The sequence below is a fragment of the Mobula hypostoma genome, chromosome X1 (genome assembly GCF_963921235.1).
Source record: "Mobula hypostoma chromosome X1, sMobHyp1.1, whole genome shotgun sequence".
Lineage (NCBI taxonomy): Eukaryota > Metazoa > Chordata > Chondrichthyes > Myliobatiformes > Myliobatidae > Mobula > Mobula hypostoma.
In genome coordinates this window covers 49,582,793-49,603,546 of record NC_086128.1, presented here as the reverse complement: position 1 = coordinate 49,603,546, position 20,754 = coordinate 49,582,793, and positions in this window count along the sequence as shown.

Below are 20,754 nucleotides of genomic sequence, written 5' to 3'. Positions count from 1 at the left end.
TACTTCTTCCTCCATCCTCCTGTACTTAAAATTTGAATGGGTGCAGGACTGACAGTTGTGAAGCTTAAAGTGCCACTTCCTCACCAAATGTTCATTGGCTTTAGTGAAATTTTGTAGGAAACATTTACTTACTTCCCAAAAACTTGTGCATCCATTTGTTTTGAAATCTGGAAGGGAATTTGATTTTAACATGTCACCAACTCTTGGCTCCATCCCTCCCCCTCCTGTCTTCTCCTATCATTTTGGATCTCCCCCTCCCTCCCCCTCCCACTTTCAAATCTCTTACTAGCTCTTCCTTCAGTTAGTCCTGATGAAGGATCTCGGCCCGAAACGTCGACTGTACTTCTTCCTAGAGATGTTGCCTGGCCTGCTGCGTTCACCAGCAAATTTGATGTGTGTTGCTTGAATTTCCAGCATCTGCAGAATTGCTCACGTTTACAGTTTAAAAAGTTCATCTGTTTGGCGAGGTAAGTGGGTGAATAGACTTATTTTTCCTGTTTCATTCCTGTAGAATTAGATAGCATGCCTGCAGGGTTAATGCTTTGTTCAGGGTGTCAGATGTGCGAATCCTGGGAGACCTCCAGCCTCCCTGATGGCCACATCTGCGCCAGGTGCACCGAGATGCAGCTCCTCAGAGACCGTGTTAGGGATCTGGAGCTGCAGCTTGATGACCTACTGCTTATCAGGGAAAGTGACAGGAGCTACAGGGAGGTAGTCATCCCTAGGCTACAGGGGTCAGAAAACTGGGTGACTGTCAGGAGAGGGAAGCAAAATGCCCAGATAGTGGAGAGCACCCCTGTGGCTGTCCCCCTCAGCAACAAATATCTTGTTCTGGATGCTGTTGAGGGGGATGACCTGACAGGGGACGCCCACGGTGACCGGGTCTCTAGCACTGAGCCTGGAGCTGTTGTGCAGGAGGGAAGGAGGGAGAAGAGGAATGTGGTAGTCATAGGGGATTCCATAGTCAGGAGAACAGACAGGAGATTCTGTGAGCCTGACAGAGATACCCGCATGGTGTGTTGCCTCCCAGGTGCCAGGGTACGGGATGTCTCAGATCGGGTCCAGAATATTCTGAAGGGGGAGGGTGAGCAGCCAGTTCTCATGTTGGTACCAATGACATAGATCGGACAAAGGAGGAGGAGGTCCTGAAGAGAGATTTCTGGGAGTTAGGAAGGAAGCTGAGAAGCAGGGGTAAAAGGGCCCTGATGGCAGTTATTTATAGGCCTCCAAACAGTTGCAGGGATGTGGACTACAAATTACAACAGGAAATAGAAAAGGCTTGTCAGAAGGGCAGTGTTATGATAATTGTGGGGGATTTTAACATGCGAGTAGATTGGGAAAATTAGGTCAGCACTGGATCTCAAGAGAGAGAATTTGTAGAATGTCTGCGAGATGGCTTTTTAGAACAGCTTGTTGTTGAGCCCACTAGGGGATCGGTTGTACTGGATTGGGTATTGTGTAATGAACCGGAGGTGATTAGAGAGATTGAGGTGAAGAAACCCTTAGGAGGCAGTGATCGTAACATGATTGAGTTCACTGTGAAATTTGAGAAAGAGAAGCTGAAATCTGATGTGTCGGTATTTCAGTGGAGTAAAGGAAATTATAGTGGCATTAGAGAGGAACCGGCCAAAGTTGACTGGAAAGGGACACTGGTGGGAAGGACGGTAGAGCAGCAGTGGCTGGAGTTTATGCGAGAAGTGAGGAAGGTGCAAGACAGATATATTCCAAAAAAGAAGAAATTTTCGAATGGAAAAAGGATGCAACCCTGTTTGACAAGAGAAGTCAAAGCCAAACTTAAAGCAAAGGAGAGGGCATACAAGGAAGCAAAAATTAGTGGGAAGACAGAGGATTGGGAAGTTTTTAAAACCTTACAAAAGGAAACTAAGAAGGTCATTAAGAGAGAAAAGATTAACTATGAAAGGAAGCTAGCAAATAATATCAACGAGGAAACTAAAAGCGTTTTCAAGTATATAAAGAGTAAAAGACAGGTGAGAGTAGATATAGGACTGATAGAAAATGATGCTGGAGAAATTGTAATGGGAGATAAGGAGATGGCAGAGGAACTGAACGAGTATTTTGCATCAGTCTTCACTGAGGAAGACATCAGCAGTATACCCGACACGCAAGGGTGGCAGGGAAGAGAAGTGTGCGCAGTCACAATTACGACAGAGAAAGTACTCAGGAAGCTGAATAGTCTAAAGGTAGATAAATCACCTGGACCAGATGGAATGCACCCTCGTGTTCTGAAGGAAGTAGCTGTGGAGATTGTGGAGGCATTAGCGATGATCTTTGAAAAGTCGATAGATTCTGGCATGGTTCCAGAGGACTGGAAGATTGCAAATGTCACTCCGCTATTTAAGAAGGGGGCAAGGAAGCAAAAAGGAAATTATAGACCTGTTAGCTTGACATCAGTGGTTAGGAAGTTGTTGGAGTCGATTGTCAAGGATGAGGTTACAGAGTACCTGGAGGCATATGACAAGATAGGCAGAACTCAGCATGGATTCCTTAAAGGAAAATCCTGCCTGACAAACCTATTACAATTTTTTGAGGAAATTACAAGTAGGCTAGACAAGGGAGATGCAGTGGATGTTGTATATTTGGATTTTCAGAAGGCCTTTGACAAGGTGCCACACATGAGGCTGCTTAAGAGCCCATGGAATTACGGGAAAGTTACATACATGGATACAGCGTTGGCTGATTGGCAGGAAACAGAGAGTGGGAATAAAGGGATCCTATTCTGGTTGGCTGCCGGCTACCAGTGGTGTTCCACAGGGGTCCGTGTTGGGGTCGCTTCTTTTTACATTCTACATCAACGATTTGGATTATGGAATAGATGGCTTTGTGGCTAAGATTGCTGACGATACGAAGATAGGTGGAGGGGCCGGTAGTGCTGAGGAAACGGAGAGTCTGCAGAGAGACTTAGATAGATTAGAAAAATGGGCAAAGAAGTGGCAAATGAAATACAATGTTGGAAAGTGTATGGTTGTGCACTTTGGCAGAAGAAATAAATGAGCAGACTATTATATAAATGGGGAAAGAATTCAAAGTTCTGAGATGCAACGGGACTTGGGAGTCCTTGTACAGGATACTCTTAAGGTTAACCTCCAGGCTGAGTCGGCAGTGAAGAAGGCGAATGCAATGTTGGCATTCATTTCTAGAGGAATAGAGTATAGGAGCAGGGATGTGATGTTGAGGCTCTATAAGACGCTGGTGAGACCTCACTTGGAGTACTGTGGGCAGTTTTGGTCTCCTTATTAAGAAAGGATGTGCTGACCTTGGAGAGTGTACAGAGAAGATTCACTAGAATGATTCCGGGAATGAGAGGGTTAACATATGAGGAACGTTTTTTTTGCTCTTGGACTGTATTCCTTGGAATTTAGAAGAATGAGGGGAGACCTCATAGAAACATTTTGAATGTTGAAAGGCATGGACAGAGTGGATGTGGCAAAGTTGTTTCCCATGATGGGCGAGTCTAGTACGAGAGGGCATGACTTAAGGATTGAAGGGCGCCCATTTAGAACAGAAATGCGAAGAAATTTTTTTAGTCAGAGGGTGGTGAATCTATGGAATTTGTTGCCACGGGCAGCAGTGGAGGCCAAGTTATTGCGTGTATTTAAGGCAGAGATTGATAGGTATCTGAGTAGCCAGGGCATCAAAGGTTATGGTGAGAAGGCGGGGGAGTGGGACTAAATGGGAGAATGGATCAGCTCATGATAAAATGGCGGAGCAGGCTCGATGGGCTGAATGGCCGACTTCTGCTCCTTTGTCTTATGGTCTTATGTTAAGACCAGTGCAGCAAAGGTGATATTCCAGTGAGAATCTGGGACAACTTTCTGGCAATGACCAAGGACAAATGCTTAGCTTAATTCTGGGTCTGTTAGCCATCTGTGTCAAAGCCACCTGCACTACACATTCAATGTAAAGAGTTGGAAAGTTCCTCACACCCAAAATTATTACTCTTATAATTTATTGCTGGCAAAACTAAGTAACATGTTTTTTCACACGAGTCGAATATGTGATTGATGAACTGGTCAATGTAGCCAATCTATTCATTGGCCAATGCCACTGAATAGTCAAAGAAAACTGCAGTTTTATCGCCTCGTTACTTACCCCTAACCAGAAGGTCACTATTGACAGTCTGGTGCTCAGCCTGAAGCTTCTCCTGTGATCATTTGTATTTTAATGTCTTGCTATGAAACCCCTGTTGAAATTTTGTGATTTTGTAAGTCAATTGAAAATTAACTCTGGACAGACACAATTATTTCAGTGCCACTTAATTTCATGTGGGCACTTGTTAGACGAGTTGCGCCTGTTTGTCGGGCATGTTTCTGTGTGAGTGGGGCGGGGGGAGGAGGAGGCTTCTTCCCACAATCCAAAACTGTACGGTTAGGGTTAGTGAGTTGTGGGCATGCTATGTTGGTGCTGAAAGCACGGCAACGCTTGTAGTCTGGCCAGTACAATCCTCGATATAAATGACGCATTTCACTGTAAATTTCAATGTTTCAATGTGCATGTGACAAGTAAAGCTGTTCTTTAATAATCAGATGCTCAGTAAATGCTGTCATTTACTGCTCTCCATTTGGAATGCCACTGGAGAAGTTTGTCCTCATTGTGGAGTTGGTTATTTCTGGGTCAGTATGATTCCTGTTTCCAATTTGTTTATCACATGTACATAGAAACATACTGTACATGAAATGTGTTGTTTATGTTAACAGCCAACACACATAAGGATGTGCTGGGGTCAGCCCACAAGTGTCGACACATATTCTGGTGCTGACATACCGTGCTCACCATGCCTGGCGGAACAACACAGAACACATCAAGCAACAAACAACAACAGCAAAACAAGCCCCTTTCCTCCCTCCCAACACATGGACAGTCCTCCAACTCCAGTGGAAGGCCCTGGGACTCCAGGCTTCAGGTTTCGATCTTCAGTATTGACCCCTGGACTAGTCAATTACACATTGATGATGATGCCTCCACTGAAGATCATCAATCTGGGCCCTACTATGATTAGAACATAGAAGAACATAGAACAGTACAGCACATTACAGGCCCTTCGGCCCACGATGTTGTGCCGACCCTCAAACCCTGCCTCCCATAAAACCCCCTGACCTTAAATTCCTCCATATACCAGTCTAGTAGTCTCTTAAATTTCACGAGTGTATCTGCCTCCACCACTGACTCAGGCAGTGCATTCCACGCACCAACCACTCTCTGAGTAAAAAACCTTCCTCTAATATCCCCCTTGCACTTCCTACCCCCTACCTTAAAGCCATGTCCTCTTGTATTGAGCAGTGGTGCCCTGGGGAAGAGGCACTGGCATTCCACTCTATCTATTCCGCTTATTATCTTGTACACCTCTATCATGTCTCCTCTCATCCTCCTCTCCAAAGAGTAAAGCCCTAGCTCCCTTAATCTCTGATCATAATGCATACTTTCTAAACCAGGCAGCATCCTGGTAAATCTCCCCTGTACCCTTTCCAATGCTTCCACATCCTTCCTATAGTGAGGCGACCAGTACTGGACACAGTACTCCGTGTGGCCTAACCAGAGTTTTATAGAGCTGCATCATTACATCACGACTCTTAAACTCTATCCCTCGACTTATGAAAGCTAACACCCCATAAGCTTTCTTAACTACCCTATCCACCTGTGAGGCAACTTTCAGGGATCTGTGGACATGTACCCCCAGATCCCTCTGCTCCTCCACACTACCAAGTATCCTGCCATTTACTTTGTACTCTGCCTTGGAGTTTGTCCCTCCAAAGTGTACCACCTCACACTTCTCCGGGTTGACCTCCATCTGCCACTTCTCAGCCCACTTCTGCATCCTATCAATGTCTCTCTGCAATCTTTGACAATCCTCTACACTATCTACAACACCACCAACCTTTGTGACATCTGAAAACTTGCCAACCCACCCTTCTACCCCCATATCCAGGTCGTTAAAAAAAATCATGAAAAGTAGAGGTCGCAGAACAGATCCTTGTAGGACACCGCTAGTCACAATCCTCCAATCTGAATGTACTCCCTCCACCACCACCCTCTGCCTTCTGCAGGCAAGCCAATTCTGAATCCACCTGGCCTAACTTCCCTGGATCCCATGGCTTCTGACTTTCTGAATAAGCCTACCATGTGGAACCTTGTTAAATGCCTTACTAAAATCCATATAGATCACATCCACTGCACTTTCCTCATCTATATGCCTGGTCACCTCCTCAAAGAACTCTATCAGACTTGTTAGACATGATCTGCCCTTCACAAAGCCATGCTGACTGACCCTGATCAGACTATGATTCTCTAAATGCCCATAGATCCTATCTCTAAGAATCTTTTCCAACAGCTTTCCCACCACAGATGTAAGGCTCACTGGTCTATAATTACCCAGACTATCCCTACTACCTTTTTTGAACAAGTGGACAACATTCGCCTCCCTCCAATCCTCCGGTACCATTCCCATGGACAACAAGGACATAAAGATCCCAGCCAGAGGCTCAGCAATCTCTTTCCTCGCCTCATGGAGTAACCTGGGGAACATTCTGTCAGGGCCTGGGGACTTATCCGTCCGAATGTATTTTAACAACTGCAACACCTCCTCTCCCTTGATATCAACATGCTCCCGAACATCAACTTCACTCATATTGTCCTCACCATCAAGTTCCCTCTCACTGGTGAATACCGAAGAGAAGTATTCAATGAGGACCTTGCTCACTTCCACAGCCTCCAGGCACATCTTCCCACCTTTATCTCTAATCGGTCCTACCTTCACTCTTGTCATCCTTTTGTTCTTTTCATAATTGAAGAATGCCTTGGAGTTTTCCTTTACCCTACTCGCCAAGGCCTTCTCATGCCCCTTTCTTGCTCTTCTCAGCCCCTTCTTAAGCTCCTTTCTTGCTTCCCTATATTCCTCAATTGACCCATCTGATCCTTGCTTCCTAAACCTCATGTCTGCTGCCTTCTTCCACCTAATTAGATTTTCCACCTCACTTGTCACCCATGGTTCCTTCACCCTCCCATTCTTTATCTTCCTCACCGGGATAAATTTATCCCTAACATCCTGCAACAGATCTCTAAACATCGACCACATGTCCATAGTACATTTCTCTGCAAAAACATCATCCCAATTCACACCCGCAAGTTCTAGCCCTATAGCCTCATAATTTTCCCTTCCCCAATTAAAAATGTTCCTGTCCTGTCTGATTCTATCCTTTTCCATGATAATGCTAAAGGCCAAGGAGCGGTGGTCACTGTCCCCCAGATGCTTACCTACTGAGAGATCTGAGACATGACCCGGTTCATTACCTAGTACTAGATCTAGTATGGCATTCCCCCTGGTCGGCCTGTCCACATACTGTGACAGGAATCCATCCTGGACACACTTAACAAACCCTGCCCCATCTAAACCCTTGGAACTAATCAGGTGCCAATCAATATTAGGGAAGTTAAGTCACCCATGATAACAACCCTGTTATTTTTGCACCTTTCCAAAATCTGCCTCCCAATCTGCTCCTCTCTATCTCTGCTGCTACCAGGGGGCCTATAAAATACCCCCAATAGGGTAACTGCTCCCTTCCTGTTACTGACTTCCACCCATACTGACTCAAAAGAGGATCCTGGTACATTACCAACCCTTTCTGTTGCTGTAATAGTATCCCTGACCAGGAGGAGGTCCTGAAGGGAGATTTCTGGGAGTCAGGAAGGAAGCTGAGAAGCAGGACCTCCAGGGTAGTAATCTCGGGATTGCTACCTGTGCCACGTGCTAGCGAGGGCAAGAATAGTAGGATCAGGCAGATGAATGCATGGCTGAGAGACTGGTGCAGGGGGCAGGGCTTCAGATTCTTGGATAATTGGGATCTCTTCTGGGGGAAGTATGACCTGTTCAAAAAGGACAGGTTACACCTGAACCCGAAGGGGACCAATATCCTGGCGGGAAAGTTTAATAGAGCTGTTAGGGAGAGTTCAAACTAATTTGGCAGGGCGATGGGAACTGGAATGATAGACCGGAGGAAGGGGAAAACTGAAATAAATCTAAGATGGTGAGCAGTAAAGATGTCAGGAAAGACAGGCAGGTGATGGGGCAAATTTGTAGCCATTGGGATGAGTTGCAGTACAATAAAGTTGCAGTGAAATCAAAGCAAAAAGTATCAAATACTGGTCTTAAGGTTTTGTACTTAAATGCACGCAGCATAAGGAATAAGGCGGATGATCTTGTTGTACAGCTACAGATTGGCAGGTATGATATTGTGGCCATCACTGAGATGCGGCTAAAAGATACATGTCTCTGGGAGCTGAACGTCTAAGGATACACGGTGTATCGGAAGGACAGGAAGGTAGGCAGAGGGGGAGGTGTGGCTTTATTGGTAAGAAATGATATTAAATCATTTGAAAGAGGTGATATAGGATCGGAAGGTGCAGAATCTTTATGGGTTGAGCTAAGAAATCGCAGGGGTAAAAGGACCCTGATGACAGATAGTTATAGGCCTCCAAACAGCTGCAGTGATATGGACTACAAATTACAACAGGAAATAGAAAAGGCTTGTCAGAAGGGCAGTGTTATGATAATTGTGGGGGATTTTAACATGCGAGTGGATTGGGAAAATCAGGTCGGCACTGGATCTCAAGAGAGAGAATTTGTAGAATGTCTGCGAGATGGCTTTTTAGAACAGCTTGTTGTTGAGCCCACTAGGGGATCAGCTGTACTGGATTGGGTATTGTGTAATGAACCAGAGGTGATTAGAGAGATTGAGGTGAAGGAACCCTTAGGAGGCAGTGATCATAACATGATTGAGTTCACTGTGAAACTTGAAAAAGAGAAGCCAAAATTTGATGTGTCGGTATTTCAGTGGAGTAAAGGAAATTACAGTGGCATGAGAGAGGAACTGGCCAAAGTTGACTGGAAAGGGACACTGGCAGGAAAGACGGCAGAGCAGCAGTGGCTGGAGTTTATGCGAGAAGTGAGGAAGGTGCAAGACAGGTATATTCCAAAAACGAAGAAATTTTCGAATGGATAAAGGATGCAACTGTGGTTGACAAGAGAAGTCAAAGCCAAAGTTAAAGCAAAGGAGAGGGCATACAAGGAAGCAAAAATCAGTGGGAAGACAGAAGATTGGGATGTTTTTAAAACCTTACAAAAGGAAACTAAGAAAGTCATTAAGAGGGAAAAGATTAACTATGAAAAGAAGCTAGCAGATAATATCAATGAGGATACTAAATGCTTTTTCAAGTATATAAAGAGTAAAAGACAGGTGAGAGTAGATATAGGACCGATAGAAAATGATACTGGAGAAATTGTAACGGGAGATAAGGAGATGGCAGAGGAACTGAATGAGTATTTTGCATCAGTCTTCACTGAGGAAGACATCAGCAGTATACCCGACACTCAAGGGTGGCAGGGAAGAGAAGAGTGCGCAGTCACAATTACGACAGAGAAAGTACTCAGGAAGCTGAATAGTCTAAAGGTAGATAAATCACCCGGACCAGATGGAATGCACCCTTGTGTTCTGAAGGAAGTAGCTGTGGAGATTGCGGAGGCATTAGCGATGATCTTTGAAAAGTTGATAGATTCTGGCATGGTTCCGGAGGACTGGAAGATTGCAAATGCCACTCCGCTATTTAAGAAGGGGGCAAGGAAGCAAAAAGGAAATTATAGACCTGTTAGCTTGACATCAGTGGTTGGGAAGTTGTTGGAGTCGATTGTCAAGGATGAGGTTACTGAGTACCTGGAGGCATATGACAAGATAGGCAGAACTCAGCATGGATTCCTTAAAGGAAGATCCTGCCTGACAAACCTATCATAATTTTTTGAGGAAATTACAAGTAGGCTAAACAAGGGAGGTGCAGTGGATGTTGTATATTTGGATTTTCAGAAGGCCTTTGACAAGGTACCACACATGAGGCTACTTAACAAGATAAGAGCCCATGGAATTACAGGAAAGTTACATACGTGGATGGAGCGTTGGCTGATTGGCAGGAAACAAAGAGTGGGAATAAAGGGATCCTATTCTGGTTGGCTGCCGGTTACCAGTGGTGTTCCACAGGGGTCCGTGTTGGGGCCGTTTCTTTTTACATTGTACATCAACGATTTGGATTATGGAATAGATGGCTTTGTGGCTAAGATTGCTGATGATACGAAGATAGGTGGAGGGGCTGGTAGTGCTGAGGAAACAGAGTCTGCAGAGAGACTTGGATAGATTGGTAGAATGGACAAAGAAGTGGCAAATGAAATACAATGTTGGAAAGTGTATGGTTATGCACTTTGGCAGAAGAAATAAACGGGCAGACTATTATTTAAGTGGGGAAAGAAGTCAAAGTTCTGCGATGCAACGGGACTTGGGAGTCCTTGTACAGGATACCCTTAAGGTTAACCTCCAGGTTGAGTCAGTGGTGAAGAAGGCAAATGCAATGTTGGCATTCATTTCTGGAGGAATAGAGTATAGGAGCAGGGATGTGATGTTGATGCTCTATAAGGCGCTGGTGAGACCACACTTGGAGTACTGTGGGCAGATTTGGTCTCCTTATTTAAGAAAGGATGTGCTGACGTTGGAGACGGTACAGAGAAGATTCACTAGAATGATTCCAGGAATGAGAGGGTTAACATATGAGGAACGTTTGTCCGCACTTGGACTGTATTCCTTGGAGTTTAGAAGAATAAGGGGAGACCTCATAGAAACATTTCGAATGTTGAAAGGCATGGACAGAGTGGATGTGGCAAAGTTGTTTCCCATGATGGGGGAGTCTAGTACGAGAGGGCATGACTTAAGGATTGAAGGGCGCTCATTCAGAACAGAAATGCGAAGAAATTTTTTTAGTCAGAGGGTGGTGAATCTATGGAATTTGTTGCCACGGGCAGCAGTGGAGGCCAAGTCATTGGGTGTATTTAAGGCAGAGATTGATAGGTATCTGAGTAGCCTGGGCATCAAGAGTTATGGTGAGAAGGCGGGGGAGTGGGACTAAATGGGAGAATGGATCAGCTCATGATAAAATGGCGGAGCAGACTTGATGGGCCGAATGGCTGACTTCTGCTCCTTTGTCTTATGGTCTTATGGTCTTATGGTCTAATGCCACTCCTCCTCCCCTTCCCCCCCTCTCTATCCCTTTTAAAGCACTGAAATCCAGGAATATTGAGAATCCATTCCTGCCCTAGTGCCAGCCAAGTCTCTGTAATGGCCACTACATCATAATTCCATATTACAGATAAATCCAGTATTAGTCATCTATCCTTCAACAACTCCTACACCCCACCCCCCACCCCAGATCTATGCTATTCATTGCTTCCGCCCACCAATTCGTATTTAACCTGTAGCGGTATGCTACACACAGCGCTAAAATAACCACACGTAGTCGGTGAGTTAGGGTTGTGATAAAAGAGATTTATTCAAACTTCGCGGCCTCCTTTAGAGCCTTCCCATTCCCGCCCTCCCCGGACAGGACTGCTGTGGGGAATGCATAATCGCAGACCCTTTCCACGCGCGGGATTTCCCCCCACTGGTGAAGATGGCCTGGCACCCTTTTTGGGGCCGGCCTCTCTGCCGGCGCGCGATGGTTCGTGTGTGCTAGAAAGTGGGTCACCACATAACCCCACCCCCCCCAGAACCGGCAATACCTCCCCCAATGTCCACAGTCTGGATCGGCCTCTGTTTGGGAGGTCTGCCCCTGCGCCGCGGTGCCTGAGCCCGGACCGGCTGCACCAAGTCCACATGGGCCGGTTTGAGTCGGTCCACCATGAAAACCTCCTCTCTCCCCTCAATGTCCAGCACGAATGTGGACCCGTTGTTCCTGATCACCTTAAACGGTCCCTCGTAGGGCCGCTGTAGCGGTGCCCGGTGTCCGCCCCGTCGTACAAAAAGAAACTTACAGTTCTGCAGGTCTTTGGGTACGCAGGTCGGGCTCTGTCCGTGCTGTGAAGTGGGTATGGGGGCCAGGTTACCGAGCCTCTCCCGTAGTCTGTCCAGGACTGCTGTGGGTTCTTCCTCTTGCCCCCTTGGGGCTGGTATGAACTCTCCTGGGACGACCAGGGGCGCGCCGTACACCAACTCGGCCGACGAGGTGTGTAGATCCTCTTTGGGCGCCGTGCGGATTCCGAGCAGGACCCAGGGAAGTTCGTCCACCCAGTTAGGCCCCTCCAGGCAGGCCATGAGAGCCGATTTCAGGTGACGGTGGAAGCGCTCCACTAGTCCGTACGACTGTGGGTGGTAGACAGTTATGTGGTGTAGCTGTGTTCCTAAAAGGTTGGCCATAGCCGACCACAGGCTGGAGGTGAACTGGGCACCCCTGTCGGAGGTAATGTGGGCCGGTACCCCAAAGTGTGATACCCAGGTTGCGATCAGTGCTCGGGCGCAGGATTCGGAGGTGGTGTCGGTGAGCGGGACTGCCTCTGGCCATCTGGTGAACCGGTCTATTATAGTTAGGAGGTACTGCGCTCCTCGTGACACTGGCAGGGGCCCCATGATATCCACATGGATGTGGTCGAACCTCCGGCGGGTGGGTTCGAACCGCTGCGGTGGAGCCTTGGTGTGCCGCTGCACCTTGGCCGTTTGGCACTGCATGCACGTTTTGGCCCATTCACTGACCTGTTTACGCAGTCCATGCCACACGAACCTGTTGGCGACCAGCCGGACGGTTGTCCTGATGGAGGGGTGCGCTAAGTTGTGAATGGATTCGAAAACCCGCCGGCGCCAGGCTGCTGGGACGACGGGGCGGGGTTGGCCGGTAGCTACGTCACACAGTAGGGTCCTCTCACCTGGACCTACGGGGAGGTCTTGGAGCTGCAAACCGGAGACTGCAGACCTGTAACTGGGGATCTCATCGTCTGCCTGCTGTGCCTCTGCCAACGCTGCATAGTCCACCCCCCGGGACAGGGCCTGTATGGTAGGTCTGGATAGTGCGTCCGCCACGACGTTGTCCTTTCCAGAGACATGCCGGATGTCTGTCGTGTACTCGGAGATGTAGGACAGATGTCGCTGCTGGCAGGACGACCAGGGGTCGGACACCTTAGTGAACGCAAAGGTAAGCGGTTTGTGGTCTGTGAACGTGGTGAAGGGCCTACCTTCTAAGAAGCACCTGAAATGCCGGATTGCCAGGTATAGTGCCAATAGCTCCCGGTCGAAAGCACTGTATTTGAGTTCGGGTGGTTGTAGGTGTTTGCTGAAGAACGCCAGGGGTTGCCAGCAACCCTTGATGAGTTTTCCAGCACTCCACCGACTGCTGTGTTGGATGCGTCCACAGTGAGGGCAGTAGGAACGTCCATTCTGGGGTGCACTAGCATCGCGGCGTTTGCCAATGCTTCTTTGGTTTTAACGAAAGCGGCTGCAGCCTCTTCGTTCCAGGTAATGTCCTTGCCCTTACCCGACATCAGGGTGAACAGGGGGCGCATGGTTCGGGCTGCTGAGGGGAGGAAACGGTGGTAAAAATTCACCATACCCACGAATTCCTGCAAACCTTTGATTGTGTTGGGTCAGGGGAAGTGGCGGACCGCGTCTACCTTGGCGGGCAGCGGGGTTGCCCCGTCTTTAGTAATCCTGTGGCCCAGGAAGTCGATGGTGTCGAGTCCGAACTGGCATTTGGCTGGATTGATTGTAAGGCCGAATTCGCTCAGGCGGGAGTAGAGCTGGCGGAGGTGGGACAGATGCTCCTGCCGACTACTGCTGGCTATGAGGATGTCGTCCAAATAGATGAATGCAAAGTCCAGGTCGCGTCCCACCGCGTCCATTAGCCGCTGGAAAGTCTATGCGGCATTCTTTAGACCGAACGGCATTCGGAGGAATTCGAAAAGTCCGAACGGGGTGATAAGTGCTGTTTTGGGGATGTCGTCCGGATGTACAGGGATTTGATGGTATCCCCAGACGAGGTCTACCTTGGAAAAGATCCTTGCGCCTTGTAGGTTTGCTGCGAAGTCTTGAATGTGCGGCACAGGGTAGCGGTCCGGCGTTGTAGCCTCGTTCAGTCTGCAGTAGTCACCGCATGGTCTCCAGCCCCCCCGTTGCCTTGGGCACCATGTGCAGGGGGGAGGCCCATGGGCTGTCGGACCGTCGTATGATCCCTAATTCCTCCATCTTCTTGAACTCCTCCTTCGCCAGTCGGAGCTTGTCCGGGGGAAGCCTTCGAGCACGGGCGTGGAGGGGTGGTCCCTGGGTTGGGATGTGGTGCTGTACTCTGTGTCTGGGCATGGCTGCCATGAACTGCGGTGTCAGTACTGATGGGAAATCCGCCAGGACCCTGGTGAATTCATCGTTGGACAGCGTGATGGAGTCCAGGTGTGGGGCTGGCAACTGTGCTTCACCCAGGGAGAACGTTTGAAAAGTCTTGGCGTGGACTAATCGCTTCCCTTGCAGGTCGACCAGCAAGCTGTGGGCTCATAGAAAATCCGCCCCCAGGAGTGGTTGGGCCACGGCGGCCAGTGTGAAGTCCCACGTGAACCGGCTGGAGCTGAACTGTAGCCACACCGTGCGGGTGCCGTAGGTTTGTATTGTGCTGCCATTTGCAGTCCTCAGGGTGGGTCCCGGTTCTCTGTTGCGGGTGTCATAACTCGTTGGAAGTAAGACGCTGATCTCTGCTCCAGTGTCAACCAAAAAGCAGCATCCCAACTGCTTGTCCCAGACATACAGGAGGCTGTCCTGATGGCCAGCCGCCGTAGCCATCAGCGGCGGCTGGCCCTGGCGTTTCCCGGGAATTTGCAGGGCGGTCTGCAGCGGCGGGCCTCCGTGCCCCACCGCTGGTGGTAGAAACACCATTGTTCATTGGGCTCCTCACTCCCGTCGCCGGGTTTTGTAGGCTCTGCTGCCGGGCCTGCTCTGGTCTGTCGTTGGGCACGCGGCTTGGTGATCTGTGCGATGGATGCCCCTCTCTCTTTCTTGGCATTCCACAGCACATCTGCCCGAGCCGCCACCTCCCAGGGGTTGCTGAAATCTGCATCGGACAGCAGCAGGCATATGTCCTCGGGCAGTTGCTCGAGGAACGCCTGCTCAAACATGAGGCAGGGTTTGTGTCCTTCAGCCAGGGCCAGCATTTCGTTCATTAATGCTGACGGCGGCCTGTCTCCCAAACCATCCAGGTGCATTAAGCGGCGTGCTCGTTAATTTCCATGTGCGGGATTTTGGCCCTGCTGGTGAAGATGACCTGGCACCCTTTTTGGGGCCGGCCCCTCTGCCGGCGCGCGCCGGGTCGTGTGTTCTAGAAAGTGGGTCGCCACAAACCCATGATTTATACCCACCCACAATCTGTCATTTTACCTTACTGATGAAGGTCCTGATTTCCATTACCCAGTCCTAATCCCATTCCTATCACCCAGTTCCTGATTACAAGTCTAGTTCGATGCTTCATTGTCTGTATTGAAGTGGTCTTAGAATGTCCTGTTTAGAAAATTATTTCTGGTAATCCCACTCTGATGTCCCCAGATTATTTAACTGGACTATATTATTTGTCGAAGAGTATTAACATCAAATTTCTTCCTTTTCCAGCAAACATGTTGCATTTGTTTTATTCCCCAGATGAAATGTGACCTGGTCTTATTGGGGACACAAACGTGCTTTTGGAGCTCTATTAAAAATAACATCTCTTTATGTTACTTATGTGAAAGAGCATTGTCACAACGTCTTTCTTCATGTGATTTCCTTCATGTGAACAACATCAGGACTAGTACAACTTCATTATTTAGTGCAGGGGTCCCCAGCCTTTTTTGCACTGCGGACTGGTTTATTATTGACAATATTCTTGCAGACCAGCCGACCGGGGCGGTGGGGGGGGCACGGGGTAGGGTTGCCAATGGACAAGAGTAGCAGTCAAGTGCATTGTGTTTACCCCAAGAAAGACTACAATGACCATGAAGCCTTGCGCAGGCACCTGCGTGCACATGCATAATGTGCGCATGCGCGTACGTGCCGATTTACTTCTACAAATCGTTTTTGGCAATTCTGTTCAGTGAAACTACACTGTACATACATTATTTCTACTTTATATAGGCTGTGTATTTATCATATCATTCCTGCTTTTACTATATGTTAGTGTTATTTTAGGTTTTATGTGTTATTTGGTATGATTTGGTAGGCTATTTTTTGGGTCTGGGAACACTCAAAAATTTTTCCCATATAAATTAATAGTAATTGGTTTTTCACTTTATGCCATTTTGGCACGAAAGGTTTCATAGGAACGTTCTACCTTAGCGGGGGAAATATGGGACAAGGGAGATCCCGTATGGGACAAACCAATTTAGCTCAATATATGGGGTGTCCCAGCTAATACAGGACAGTTGGCAACCCTTGCGGGGGAAGGGTGGTGTTAATCACGACCAGAATATAGGTGATAAGTCAACTATAAAACACTTATAAGTGGCTAAAACACTCAATTTCGTTTCTGAAAGGGTTTATCTAACGAATTTAATATTAAACACACAGCGCATATTTTCGTCGCATGAATATAGTGATAAGACATTTATAAGTCATGTACAAGTCAATAGCATCATAACATTTTAAGTAACGTTTGGATATTAAACACACAGCATATATTTTCCCCGTATGAACATATAAAATCATTGCAACACGCCAATATTGCTGAATCGGTAGGAGCCCTGGGCTTGTTTTCCTGCAACAAGACGACGACATCAAGGGGTGATGGGAGACAGCGATACTTGAAGGGGGTTCCTTATGTCCAGTCTATTCCATGATTTAGTTTTCGTTGCAGAAAACCCTGCTTCGCAGAGGTACGTTGGAAATGGAAGCAACGTTTTCAGTGCTTTCGTGGATATCTCAGAATATTTAGCCTTGACTTTGATCCAGAATGCCAGCAGAGATGTTATGTCAAACATAGTTTTCAGCCCACTGTCATTTGCAAGCTCGAGGAGTTGATCCTCTTCCTGCGCTGACATGGATGACGAGTGGGTTATGACCTCACATGCGTTCAATTTCAACAATGCGTGACAGGGAATGAGGAAAGGTGCAGCTGACTCATATCGCCAAATCATATTGTTTCCTCGCGGCCCGGTAGCGCATGCTTTGCGGCCTGCTGCAGGTCCGCGGCCCGGTGGTTGGGGACCACTGATTTCGTTAACATTTTCCTCCAATGAAAATTGTTCTATCACTCCAAACAAACAACTTATAACCTAACATTTTCACATACTTTAATAAAAAAATTAAGCATGAATCTGCAAAAACAAAAAATTGAGGCAAATTCTTCCAATTAAAAATTCCAATATTTTCACTCTTTTATATATAAAAATGTCACATTGGATTAAAGATCAAAGAAGTTAAATGATGGGAGCCAACTGTAATTAAAACTGAAATCACTTCTAACATAAATGGTGTTTTCAAAAATAAAACAGCTATTTGGCAGTAATGAGAGAGCACAGTTTTTGATTTGATGTAACAGCTTGATGCTGAATGCTCTCTTCTGTTATTACCTTCACTGAGATTTATTACTGAATTTTGGTTTATGGTGCAGAGCACCCAATTGCCTTTTGGTTTATGCCTTCGTTCATCTCAACTTCCTTATAGTAAGAACAGGCTGTAAAACAGTTCAATCGTCTCTCTGTAAATCACATGTAACTAATGCAAGGTTCAGACACTGTTTTGCACAAAATTTTATTTCTGGGTGTGACAGCCTCAGTCAGGAGCCTAATGTCTGCTGGAAATTTCCTAATCTCTCTTTTATCAGAGAATGGAGGCAGCTTAAATTTAGCTGAAGTAAGTTTCTGATCTTGCTTTGGCAGGGGTGCTCAGAGACTGGATGTGGGATAAAGTACCAAAAGAGAGAGAGACAAGGAGAAAGATGGAGAGGCAGAGGTAGGGAGAGAGGCACAGAGAAAAAAAGAGAGACAGAGACAGAGAGAGAGATAGAGAGAGTGAGAGAGACAAGGAGAGAGAAAGAAAGATACAGAGAGAGATTATTTCTGTGCTGTATGGTTCTGAAATTTGCTGGCTCATTAATATGGGATGTTACTTTTCTTGTAAGCCTGACTGAAAAAATGAGGATTTCCAGAATAGACATAACTTCTTAAAAGAAGCATTGGTGGTGTCAGAACTCGACCTTCCTGAAGAATTGCCAACAGCCCAGTATAGTACAAGAATTCCCATGCCAAGGATGGAGGGAGTTCATTCTGCCCCCCCCCCCAGGCTCTTTAAGAGGGACAATAAGAGGCTGGTCAGCCACTGCAGTCTGTTCCATCATTCAATTACATTCTGGTTGGTTTACCAACTTACGTATTCCCCAAATTTAGAGTAATTTGTGTGTTATTGTTAAAAAAAATAGTTCATGAATGTATTCAGCTAGACTCCAGTCTCACATCAATGTATTTTGTGCTCAGTGCCAAGTCAACACCTCAAAAGCAACAAGTAACAAGCAAGAAATGGTGCCCATCTAAGTGGAACTGAAAGAGACGTGGACATGTAGGAGAAAAGGTTTCTGCCTCAAAGGCATTTGTCAGTGATACTTTGGGAAGTGCCGAGGGGAGGGATTCTCAGAAAGGATGCAGAGGAGATTTACCAAGATGTTGCTGGGATGGAACATTTTGGTTTTGATAAGAGTTTTTGCCTTTCAAATAGAAGAGGTGTGGGGGGATGTGAAAGAGATGTACAAAATTATAAAGGGCATAGAAAGAATGGAGAATGGGGAACATTTCCCTACAACAGGGAGACATCTAAAAACAGACGGCACAGGTTTAAGGTAAAGGGGGCCTGAGGAAAATTACTTCCACCCAGAGAGTGGTTAGGATCTGGAAAGTACTGCTGAAGAGAGTCTCAGAGGTAGGTACCTTCACGACATTGAAGAACCATCTGGAGAGCACGTAGATTGCCAGGGCACAGAAGGCTACAGATCAAATAGGTGGGATAAGTATAGATGGGTACTTATAGTCAGTGTGGACATGCTGGGCCAAAGGACCTGTCTCTGTGCTATGTGATTATGAAATTGGCCGTCCATTAATATTGGAAGCTACATAGCTACATAGAAAAGTGTACTGAGGATGTTACCATCATAAAACACATCTGAGTGAGGGCAAATCAGAAGCCATTGCTTACTGCAGAGGCCCATGCCAGGCTGAGGGATCCTGATGCTGCCTTTAGATCAGGCGATGCGACAGCTCTCAGGGAAGCAAGAAATGTGCTTTCCCTCTCCACCAGGAAGGTGAAGTGGAAGCACACTCAGAGAATTTACAGTCACTGCTGTGATACCAGAGACTTGAGGAGCATGTGGCAAGGATTGCAGAGGATTACAGAATAGAAGTCTACCCTGCGTGTCAGTGACCAGGAAGCTTCACTCCCTGAGAGGCTGAATGTCTTCTACGCCCAGTTTGATGTGCAGAACAAAGTGCTGGCAAGGAAGGCAGCCCTCCCCGCTGGGGAGAAGACACTTTGTCTGGCTGAAGCTGAGGTGAGAAAGACCCTGGCTAGAGTCAACCCATGCAAAGATGCAGAGCCTAATGATATGCCTGGGCAGTTTCTGAAAGACTGTGCAGCCAGCTGGTGGCGGTGCTGATAGATATATTCAACATCTCTCTGGAAAATCCCATTGTACTCTCAGTTTTCAAGGTGGCAACATCATCTCATTGCCAAAGAAGATAATAGTAACCTGCCTAAATGACTATCATCCAGTGGCATTAACATCAACCCTTATGAAATGCTTTGAGCAGCTGGCACACATTAATACCTTGCTTCCGGCTACATTGGACCCTTTCCAGTTTGCTTATTGCTCAAAGCGATCCACTGACAAAGCAATAGCCTCTGTCCTCCACTCTGTCCTGACCCACCTGGAAAATAGGGTCTCATATGCCAGATCGTTGATCATAGACTTCAGTTTGGTATTCAACACCATCATACCCTAGAAACTGTCCTCCCTGGGTCTCAACACCTCCCTCTGCAATTGGATACTGGACTTCTTAACAGTAAGGCCACTGTCAGTCCGTGTGGGCAGCAATGTCTCTCGTCCCATTACACTGAGCCCCGGCACTCCCCAAGGTTATACACTCAGCCCGCTGCTGTTCACACTGCTGACGCATGACTGTGTCACAGGATCCAGCTCAAACCGTGTCACCAAGTTTGTGGATGACACATCAGTGGTTGGCCTTGTCAAGAACGATGACGAGACAGAGTATGGAGTGGAAGTGGAGTGGCTAGTGGATTGGTGTGAGAAAAATAACCTATGCCTGAATGTGGAGAAGACAAAGGAAATCATTGTGGACTTCAGGAAGCTGCAGACAAACCATCCCCCTCTGGAATACATCGAGAGTTCAGTGCACCAAGTTCCTGGGAGTTCACATCATTGATGACCTCACCTGGTCCCTTGATATCACCTCCTTGAACAAGAAGGCACAGCAGCGCCTTTACTTCCTAAGAAGATTGAGGCAAGCAAGGCTCCCTCCCCACTCCCCCAACCCTGACTGCGTTTCACAGGCGAAGGGTCAGAATGCGTCCTGACGAAGGGTCTTGGCCTGAAACGTCGACTGTACCTCTTCCTAAAGATGCTGCCTGACCTGCTGCGTTCACCAGCAACTTTGATGTGTGTTGCTTGAATTTCCAGCACCTGCAGAATTTCTGTTGTTTGCATTTCACAGGAGCACCATTGACAGTATCCTGACAAATTGCATCTCATTCCTCATTCTGGTATGGGAGCAGCCGAGCATTGGACTGGGAGTTCCTATAAAGGACTGTGAGAACAGCTGAGAAGATCATAGGGGTCTCCCTACCATCCATCAGGGACATTTCTCAGGAGCGTTCCATACGCTGGGCCCTTAGCATCATTAAGGATCCCACCCATCCATCCAGCATC